This window comes from Entelurus aequoreus, linkage group LG17, assembly GCF_033978785.1.
Source record: "Entelurus aequoreus isolate RoL-2023_Sb linkage group LG17, RoL_Eaeq_v1.1, whole genome shotgun sequence".
In the NCBI taxonomy this organism is placed as follows: Eukaryota; Metazoa; Chordata; class Actinopteri; order Syngnathiformes; family Syngnathidae; genus Entelurus; species Entelurus aequoreus.
This window is the reverse complement of record NC_084747.1, coordinates 34,063,003-34,073,215: the sequence shown is the minus strand read 5'-3', so window position 1 is coordinate 34,073,215 and position 10,213 is coordinate 34,063,003. Positions and strand designations below refer to the sequence as shown.

General features: G+C 37.4%; 1 long non-coding RNA gene across 1 annotated transcript; it reads right to left on the bottom strand.

The window, feature by feature from the left end:
* Positions 1–2,526: 2,526 nt before the first annotated feature.
* Positions 2,527–9,345, bottom strand: LOC133631991 (uncharacterized). The gene is made up of 3 exons (XR_009821639.1): positions 9,272–9,345; positions 6,895–7,082; positions 2,527–4,680 (listed from the first exon to the last, which is right to left on the bottom strand). It is a non-coding gene; the product is annotated as an uncharacterized LOC133631991 (long non-coding RNA).
* Positions 9,346–10,213: the final 868 nt, after the last annotated feature.

Genomic DNA, 10,213 nt, shown 5'->3' with positions numbered 1-10,213 from the left:
TTTGCAAATCCTTTTCAACCTATATTCAATCGAAAAGGCTGCAAAGACAAGATATTTAATGTTCGAACTGAGAAACATGTTTTTTTTTGCAGCAACACATTGCAAAAAAGTTGGCACAGTGGCATTTTTACCACTGTGTTACATGGCCTTTCCTTTTAACAACACTCAGTAAACGTTTGGGAACTGAGGAGACACATTTTTGAAGCTTCTCAGGTGGAATTCTTTCCCATTCTTGCTTGATGTACAGCTTAAGCTGTTCAACAGTCCGGGGGTCTCCTTTGTGGTATTTTAGGCTTCATAATGCGCCACACATTTTCAATGGGAGACAGGTCTGGACTACAGGCAGGCCAGTCTAGTACCCGCACTCTTTTACTATGAAACCATGCTGTTGTAACACGTGGCTTGGCATTGTCTGGCTGAAATAAGCAGGGGCGTCCATGATAACGTTTCTTGGATGGCAACATATGTTGCTCCAAAACCTGTATGTACCTTTCAGCATTAATGGTGCCTTCACAGATGTGTAAGTTACCCATGTCTTGGGCACTAATACACCCCCATACCATCACAGATGCTGACTTTTGAACTTTTCGCCAGAACAATCCGGATGGTTCTTTTCCTCTTTGTTCCGGAGGACACGACGTCCATAGTTTCCAAAAACAATTTGAAAAGTGGACTCGTCAGACTACAGGACACTTTTCCACTTTGCATCAGTCCATCTAGGATGAGTTCGGGCCCAGCTTAGTAGGCGGCGTTTCTGGGTGTTGTTGATAAATGGCTTTGAATTGAATTGAATTGAAGTATGCATTTCATTTTGCATAGAAGAGTTTTAACTTGCACTTACAGATGTAGCGACCAACTGTAGTTACTGACAGTGGTTTTCTAAAGTGTTCTTGAGCCCATGTGGTGATATCCTTTACACACTGATGTCACTTTTTGATGCAGTACCGCCAGAGGGATCGAAGGTCCGTAATATCATCGCTTATGTGCAGTGATTTCTCCAGATTCTCTGAACCTTTTGATGATATTACAGACCGTAGATGGTGAAATCCCCAAATTCCTTGCAATAGCTGGTTGAGAAATCTTGTTCTTAAACTGTTTGACAATTTGCTCACGCATTTGTTCACAAAGTGGTGACCCTCGCCCCATCCTTGTTAGTGAATGACTGAGCATTTCATGGAAGCTGCTTTTATACCCAATCATGGCACCCACCTGTTCCCAATTAGCCTGTTCACCTGTGGGATGTTCCAAGTAAACGTTTGATGAGCATTCCTCAACTTTCTCGGTCTTTTTTGCAACATGTTGCAGGCATCAAATTCCAAATGAGCTAATATTTGCAAAACATCACAACGTTTTCCAGTTCGAACGTTAAGTATCTTGTCTTTGCAGTCTATTCAATAGAATATAAGTTGAAAAGGATTTGCAAATCATTGTATTCTGTTTTTATTTACGATTTACACAACGTGCCAACTTCACCAGTTTTAAGTTTTGTAGATGAGAAGGCATTTATTTCAATTTAACAAATAAATTGTGCTAAAAGATAGGAGGTATTAGTTAGTTCATGTTGTATTCAGATGACTTACTAGCTTTACTGTTGCTGGGATTTGTCATGATCCATGGTCGGGATCATGTTTTGTATTTTCTGTTAGTTTTGGACTCCTTTAGTTCCTGTTTGTGCACCTCTGAGTTTGTTTTGGTTGCCATGGTTGCTCATTGTGTTCACCTGTCTCTGATTAGTGCTCACCCGCTCACCTACTTCCCGAGCACTAATCGGAGGCATTATTTAAGCTTGCCTTTGCCAGTCAGTCGGCCTGGCGTCATTGTTTGCTCCATGTAAGTTTTGCTTGTCTCCTAGCCAATGCTAAGTGGTAGCCTTGTCTACGTAAGTTTTGCTTGTTTCTAGTCCATGCTAATTGGTAGTTTAGCTTCAAGTGCGATCAGCACATTATTCCTTTTGCTTGTTTTCTGTGTTTGGTACTTCGCGTTATTTTTGAGAATAAATCATGTTCTTACCTGCACGCTTTGTCCGGAGTGGTCCGTCTGCATCCCTGGGAGAACGACCCCGCATAAAGATGCGACCCAAACGTGACAGGATAAGATCGGAGTGCTTCAAAACGCGACTTTCATTTATAATTATTGCATGGTGTGTGTTCAAATGTTTCAGCATATTGCTCGTATGTCCTCCTCTTGATGAAGTCGCAGTTTTATAATTATACATTTATATTATATAAGTAGCGCTGTTGCAATTTTTTCTTGTAAAATGTAGTCGACTTTAGAGCGTTTTTTGCACCCGGGCTCTACCATTTTGAGATCTGAGTCATCCCCACCAGAGAGAAAAATAAACCGTGTGAGAAAATACCAAGCGATTCCAAGAAATGAATACACTGGGAAGCGGTTCTTCATATATATAATGCTAACAGTGCTAATATTACGCTCACATTTCAATGGCAACGTCATACGAGGTTAGTCTATTTGACCTAGGGAACACAAAATAATCACACTTACACACGTGTGGTTGACTGACACAGTTTATTTTATTTACATTTTTTTGTTTTTTTACAGCTTCTCTCAACCAGGGTGCAAACATGTTGGTGCTCATAAACAGGCTCTAGACACACATTTTTTTTCTGTAAAAGGTCTCATTTCAGGGGACCAGAAACTGACTATAATTTCACATTTTTTGTCACCATGCATTCCATTTATTGCATATGTACTGTATAATGTGTGTATATCAAAGAGGGGGTGGGGGGCAGTGGGGGATACAACGGTGTGTTATGTTATGTGTCATGTATGAAGGTCAAAGGTCCTGAGATTGTACTTGGGCTACGGCATCGCTCATCCACATTGATTTTGCTGTCACCTCCAGATGGAAATTCTAACTGTAAACTCAATTGAATCACACACACACACACACACACACACACACACACACACACACACACACATACACACACACACACACACACACACACACACACACACACACACACACACACACACACACACACATTCTTGTATTTGTTACCTTCTTGAGACCTCCGAATAATGCCTACCTCTTTAGGACCACCCTTCTAGAAATATAAAGATCTGTATGTACAACATTAATAATATATACATACTATGCAAATATAAAAAAAGCTTGTTGTGAAAAATTTGTTGGAATTTGACTAGAAAAAGTTCACAATTTTACAAGAAACATGTAGAATTTTGGCAGTGTTATAATAAAAGTCGTAATTTTGCTCAACGCAAGTCAACATTTTACGAGAAAAACTGAACATTTGTGCAATGTTATGAGAAAGGTTTGAATTTTACTCAATAACAGTCGCAATTTTACAAGAAAAGCTTAACATTTTGGCAATTTTATGAAAAGAGTCGTAATTTTACTCGACAAAAGTCACACTTTTATAAGAAAACTTAAAAATGTTGGCAATATTATAATAATAATCGGAATTTTACTTTTACTCAAAACATTTCACTATTTTACAACAAAATTGGCTATATTGTGATAAATGTAATACTTTTATATGACAAACGTCACAATAATAATAATTATTATATAATAATTTTACATAAAAAAGTAATAATTTTACGAGAAAATATTGCAACATTACGGAAACAGAAAGAATATGAGAAATTGTTCCCAATTTCATAAGAAAGAAGTCGACACATTGTGAGAAAAAGACTGCTTTTAGTTTATTTTTTTGGTTTTTATTTTGTTTGTAATTGGTTTATAATCTTCATTATTTACTTGAAGTAATTACAGTATGTCTCTATATACATATTTATTTTATTTTTTATTAATTTTGGCCAAAGGGGGCGCATTTCAATTCCTTACACACACTTGTTATTCCATATGTTGGCCAGAGGAGGAGCACTTCATATTTTTACACACACTTGTTATTTCATATGTTGACAAGAGGGGGAACACTTTTAAAACCGACACACAGTCATTTTGAAAAATCCCCCCCTTCTTGGGACCACCCTAATTTTGATAGATTTCACCACCAGGGGGTGCAAATGAGACATTCTCTATTAGATGCAATGGTTTTCCGTATTGGGACCATGATTTATGTCCTAACTTGTTCACACCTCCTCATATGGAAGGTACTTTTCCTTGTTGGTGTCTCAGGAAGGGTAGAAATACAAGAACACGCACACACACACACACACACACACACACACACACACACACACACACACACACACACACACACACACACACACACACACACACACACACACACACACACAGAGAGACAGAGAGAGAGAGAGAGAGAGAGGTGAGAGATTGGCAGCAGGTCATGATGGTTCCTAATGCATCCTGTGGGGTGTGGCTGAGGTGTCACATGAGGGGGAAGACTTCTTGTGGAATTTTAATTCTGTTTTTTTTATTCTTTTGAATGAAATTTAAATGTGCCATCTGCATGAATATGAAGCGTGCGCCTGATTGGTCCTCAATATGCATGAGAGACGTGATGAATGGCTCCTATATGTGCCATCATTGGACCACCAGAACCGACTGTTCTCTAATGACAACAAGGAACTTTTTTTCTCCATGACTTTTCCGTGCGTGACCCGGCCTTGCTACAGGACAGGTCACGGGGTCGCACGTCTCGTGACAGAAGAGCATCCGTCACACTTGACATGGAGGGTTGACCTCTGACATTTGCTCAGAGTGTTTGCCTTGTGAAAGCAAGCAGGTGCCATAAGTGGAAACACACAATACCACCACACAGACAGCATAGTATATCACACACACACACACACACGCACACACACACACACACATACACACACGCACACACACACACACACACACACACACACACACACACACACACACACACACACACACACACATTATTGTATTTGTATATATAAAGATTTGTATTTACAACATTAATAATATATACAAACTATGCAAATATAAAATAGGATGAAAAGGGAAGTCCTTTTTCAGCTGCTGTCTTGTTTTATCATATACCGCTGCCTTTGCACCTGTCAATGTTTACTTTTGTATGCACATTAAATCAACAAAAAATCCTGACTTTGGAGCAATGTTCACAGACTCTAGTATTTGGCTCCCTATTAGATGCAATGGTTTTCCGTACAGGACCATGATTTCTGTCCTAACTTGTTCACTGGTCCTCATATGGAAAGTACTTTTCCTTGTTGATGTCTCAAGAAGGGTAGAAATACAAGAACACACACACACACACACACACACACACACACATGCACACACACTGTTAAAAAATAATTACATTATACTGCGCTAAATGTCCTTGTAACGTGGCATCCATTAGGCTTGTTTACTGCACGCCCTCAATGAGCTGTCATACGTGTGACATCAACATTTGCTATTAATGCATAAAGCGGCCTTAAAGACTAAAATATAACATATTAATTGAATAATAATCAGTATTTGTCATCATGCCTTGTAAAGCGTTTTAACCAACCTCTGCTGACCTGTAGTCAGTTTGTGAATAATCACACAGTAGAAGAAAAGCTTTTAGCGGAGTTATTATCAGCACTTAATTTTTTTATACTAAAGGATGAAAATGTTTGAGTGTAAAAACATTCATCCATTTTCTAGCAATTCAAAATGTACATATTATTTAGTGCAGAGGTCCCCAAAATCCATCCCATGGGAAGTCCAAAGATAAAAAAAATAAAAAAATAAATGTTTTTGTTGTTGTTTTTTTTAATTATTATTTTTTTAAATCTGTCCTTTCTAATCCATTTTCTACCACTTGTTACTCTCAGTGTTTCCTAGCTGCTCAGGCAAATCTTATTGTCCAAAAATTGCATTTTCCCATCGATAACGTCACATCATCGCGTTCGGAATTTATATATATATATATATATATATATATATATATATATATATATATATATATATATATATATATATATAGTCGAGGTTTCTGTGGTTTATCCGTTATACAGTGCTCAATACCGGGGTAGAGCGGAATATACGTTAGGTCAGGAAAAAACAACAACACATAGGCTATTTCATCCCTACAAGCCTGTTTTCTAGGTTTACTTGCTCTTCAGGGGATTTTATAATATATATATAATATAATAAAATCCCCTGAAGAGCAAGGAAACCTGCAAAATAGGCTTGTAGGGATGAAATAGCCTCTGTGTTTTTTCCTGACCTAACGTGTGTATATATATATATACAGCCCGGCCCTCGGCCAGATTTTTTTCAACCCAATGCGGCCCCCGAGTCAAAAAGTTTGGGGACCCCCCGGTTTACTGTCTTTGTGGGTGTCTAGAAAACTACACTCTGAATGTGATGCATTATCAATTGTATTCATTTATTTATCCTATTTATTCATTTTATTTTTTATGTCAGGTTTAATGGTTAACTTATTTTTACACTTATAAAAATAAAATGATTAAAAACTGTACCATCACCAAATAATTGATCAATTTCCTTTGTTTTTGATGAGAAAATTGACAGACAGATTTGGACTGATAAATTTAGGGCACTGGAGGGTTTTGTCGTTTTAACGTTGGTGGTTAACTTCTTTTTACACTTGCATGACAGTCAATAAAGTTAAAATGTAACAAAACGGACACTTAATAAAGGTTTCATGACGGCGACATGAACAAAAAAATATATGCCTGGCAACTATGTGGTTCTCTCTCTGTCTCTCTCACACACACCCACACACACACACACACACACACACACACACACACACACACACACACACACACACACACACACACACACACACACACACACACACACACACACACACATTTATGGTATATGCCCCTCCTCCATAATGGATGTAGAAGATGAGTTTCCCTCAGGGGAGCCTCCAATTTTCCCCAGCTGTTCTTGGTCATCTCCTCACTTCCTCCCTTCCTCCCTTCTCTCACCTTCTTTCTTTCGCTTCCTCTCCTCCTCGCTGCCTTTCATCTTATCCTCCATTTTTATGCTGCTGGTCCTGGTCCACTTCAGCTCAGGACTCAGGTACTGATGCAGGATGCCTTATATTTGTACCTCCATCTCCATTAGGCCTCTTCCATCGCACTCCATGTTATTTGTGTATAAAGTCATCCTCCCCCTACGTTGATAAGCGCACACACACACACACACACACACACACACACACACACACACACACACACACACACACACACACACACACCAGATTTACATGTATGACTGAAGAAAAGATGGTTTATTGCTCTACAATTCCTATATCAGACCCTCGGTGCTCACTATGTCACTCAAATGCAGGAACAGGGACATAATACCACGTAATACTAATACTAATACAATACGTACATTTATCACAGTACGTCAGATATAATATTCACGCCCTAGTTTTCTCTTCACACACACTGTGTCGCAAATTTTTACATGAATTGGATTTTTTTTTTTTTCGCCTAACCCATGGGTGTCCAAAGTGCGGCCCCGGGGGCCATTTGCAGCCCGCAGGTAATTTTTTAACGGCCCCGTGGCACATTCTAAAAATACGATGAAAAAAAAACAAAAAAAACATAAAAAGTGGTATAAAAGAGCAAACAGGTGAAATGTCACAAGAAAATGTTGCATTATTTACTTTAATAACACAAAGCTGCGATGCAGGCTGTTTATTTCTTTAAAAAATAATAATGAATCAAAATCAATGTCATTATGAGTTATTGACCTATTCAAGGCTCCATTTACTTCACATTGAATATTCCACTTTGAGATATTTTGGGGGGAAAATGTTGCATATTTTTTGGTTGCCATTTAAAAAAAAGTTTTTTAAAGAAGGGCCTAAAACGAACAAACAAAAAACATAAACAACAATAAAACTTATAATTGCCGGATAGATCTGAAGTTGATCTTGAGACTATTGTAGTAAAAGTTTTAAAAAAAAAAATGGATTTATTTTTTTAAAGTTTACTGAGCAGTACCCTTTTGGATCCCAATAATTTTAGTGGGACTTTTTTTTTTAAGTGTCATTGCTCAAAATAATAATGAATTAAAATCAATGTTGTTATGAGTTATTGACCTTTTTAAGACTCCATTATTATATCATCTCAAATATTCCACTTTAAAATTTTATGGGGGAAAAATATTGCATATTTTGTGTTTTTTTCCATAAAAAAACACGGTTTTCCTTGACAAAAATGGCATACATCTTAAATCTTTAAAAGCGTTATGTTGACAGATAGACCTAATGTTGATCTAGAGCAGGGGTGTCAAACTCATTTTAGATCGGGGGCCACATGGAGAAAAATCTACTCCCAAGTGGGCCGGACTAGTAAAATCACGGCACGATAACTTAAAAATAAAGACAACTTCAGATTGTTTTCTTTGTTTAAAAATAGAACAAGCACATTCTGAAATTGTACAAATTATAATGTTGTTGTTGTTGTTGTTTTTTTTACAATTACCTGTTGCGGTTAATAGTATATATACTTTATTTGTCGTTATTTATATTTTCTGAATAAATGTACATCAATCAACTCATTGGTGTTAATTTTCAATTCAAGATTAAAAAACTATATCAAAATCAAATTACAGTACGTTATTTATGTAGCTGGATCATTTTCCTCGACTGATGTACTAAAACATCATGTGGTTTGTTTTGTACATATGTAGCATCATCTACAAAGATACAAAGAATTGCTATTGCGACATCCAGTGGACACATTTAGAACAGCAGTTTCTTTCATTGAAAAATTTCAGGTTAATTTTTATATTTAGCAAATTTCATCCCCCGGGCCAGATAAAACCTGTTCGCGGGCCTGATCCGGCCCTCGGGCCGTACCTTTGACACCCCTGATCTAGAGATTTAAACCTTGAATAATAATAATAATAATAATAATAATACTAAATAATGACACATTTGTAAATTTTTTTTTGACCAAAACCTTTTGGGGTCCCCGGGATCAAGTCTGAGTGGAGGCCTAAAGGTATCTTTTTTATACATATATGTATTGGTTTTTAAAATAAAAAATATCAAAATGGCCCCCGCTTGCTTTGATTTTTCAGTGTGCGGCCCAGGGCCGCCGGCCCTCAGTGGAAAAAGTTTGGACACCCCTGGCCTAACCTGATTAAACTGCATGGCGTGGCCTCCTTTGTGCACATCATATCACCGGACACTACATTAGGAACACACAAACTCTAATACAAAAAAAAATGGATCCCAAATTGTGCCTTTGCAAAGATAACAATGCTCAGGTATTTATTTGTTTAGCATTTTGGTTCCATTTTGTATCGGGGTTATAGCACAAAAAAGGCGTGTCTGTATGGTACCTATATCCCCCCAGGGGGTCCCATCCTTGGGGGCGCAGTGATCTAACCCAGCCATACGGTGAAGGACGTCTCTGTAAAAAAAACAACAAGTGTGCTATAAGTAGAAAAACATAGCATCCATAAATATAACATGAAGCTATGACTCTTGTTTGACTCGTCCATGATGGCCCCTCTTCTACCCCTCCTTGTTTTTTCTATCGATGAAAACACTTTTGTTGACATAAGCATCACAGCCTGTACACACACAGGTTTGCATTGAGCTGCATGCATCTTATGTGCAGCCAAGCAGTCAAGCAGCAGCCCACAAGAGGGTATATTTATATTGCACAAGAGTAAAATACTTCCGTATTTAAACATGTACTTGTTTCCTGATAAATATAAAACTTAAAAGTCTATCTTGGATGTTGATTCAAACAAGCGGATGTGGTGATGTCATTACACACTCCATGTTCACATCACTACACACGCCTGTACTATTTACCTTTCAAGATATACCATTTAAATCATGGAATGCTTAAAAATAGTTATTTTACTCATCCGGTGGACTTAAAATAGAAACAGAAAACACTATGAAGTTGTTTGTTTCATGAATGATTTTCTTAGGAAGAGAGTGGTAATCTTGGAAAAAAAAAAGTTTTTAAATTATTTTTAAAGTACATTTTTTTTAGAGAGAATATGTAATTTTATGAAAAGATGGTTAAAATATCATGTGTGGAAAATGGGGAAGGAAAAAGTAATCTGACAAACATATGAATATCCACAGTATATACACACATACATACAGTACATACACGTATACACACACGCACACATATATATACACATAACGAATCAAAAGTTTGGACACACCTTCTCATTCAATGCGTTTTCTTTATTTTCATGACTATTTACATTGTAGATTGTCACTGAAGGCATGCATGAACACATGTGGAGTTATGTACT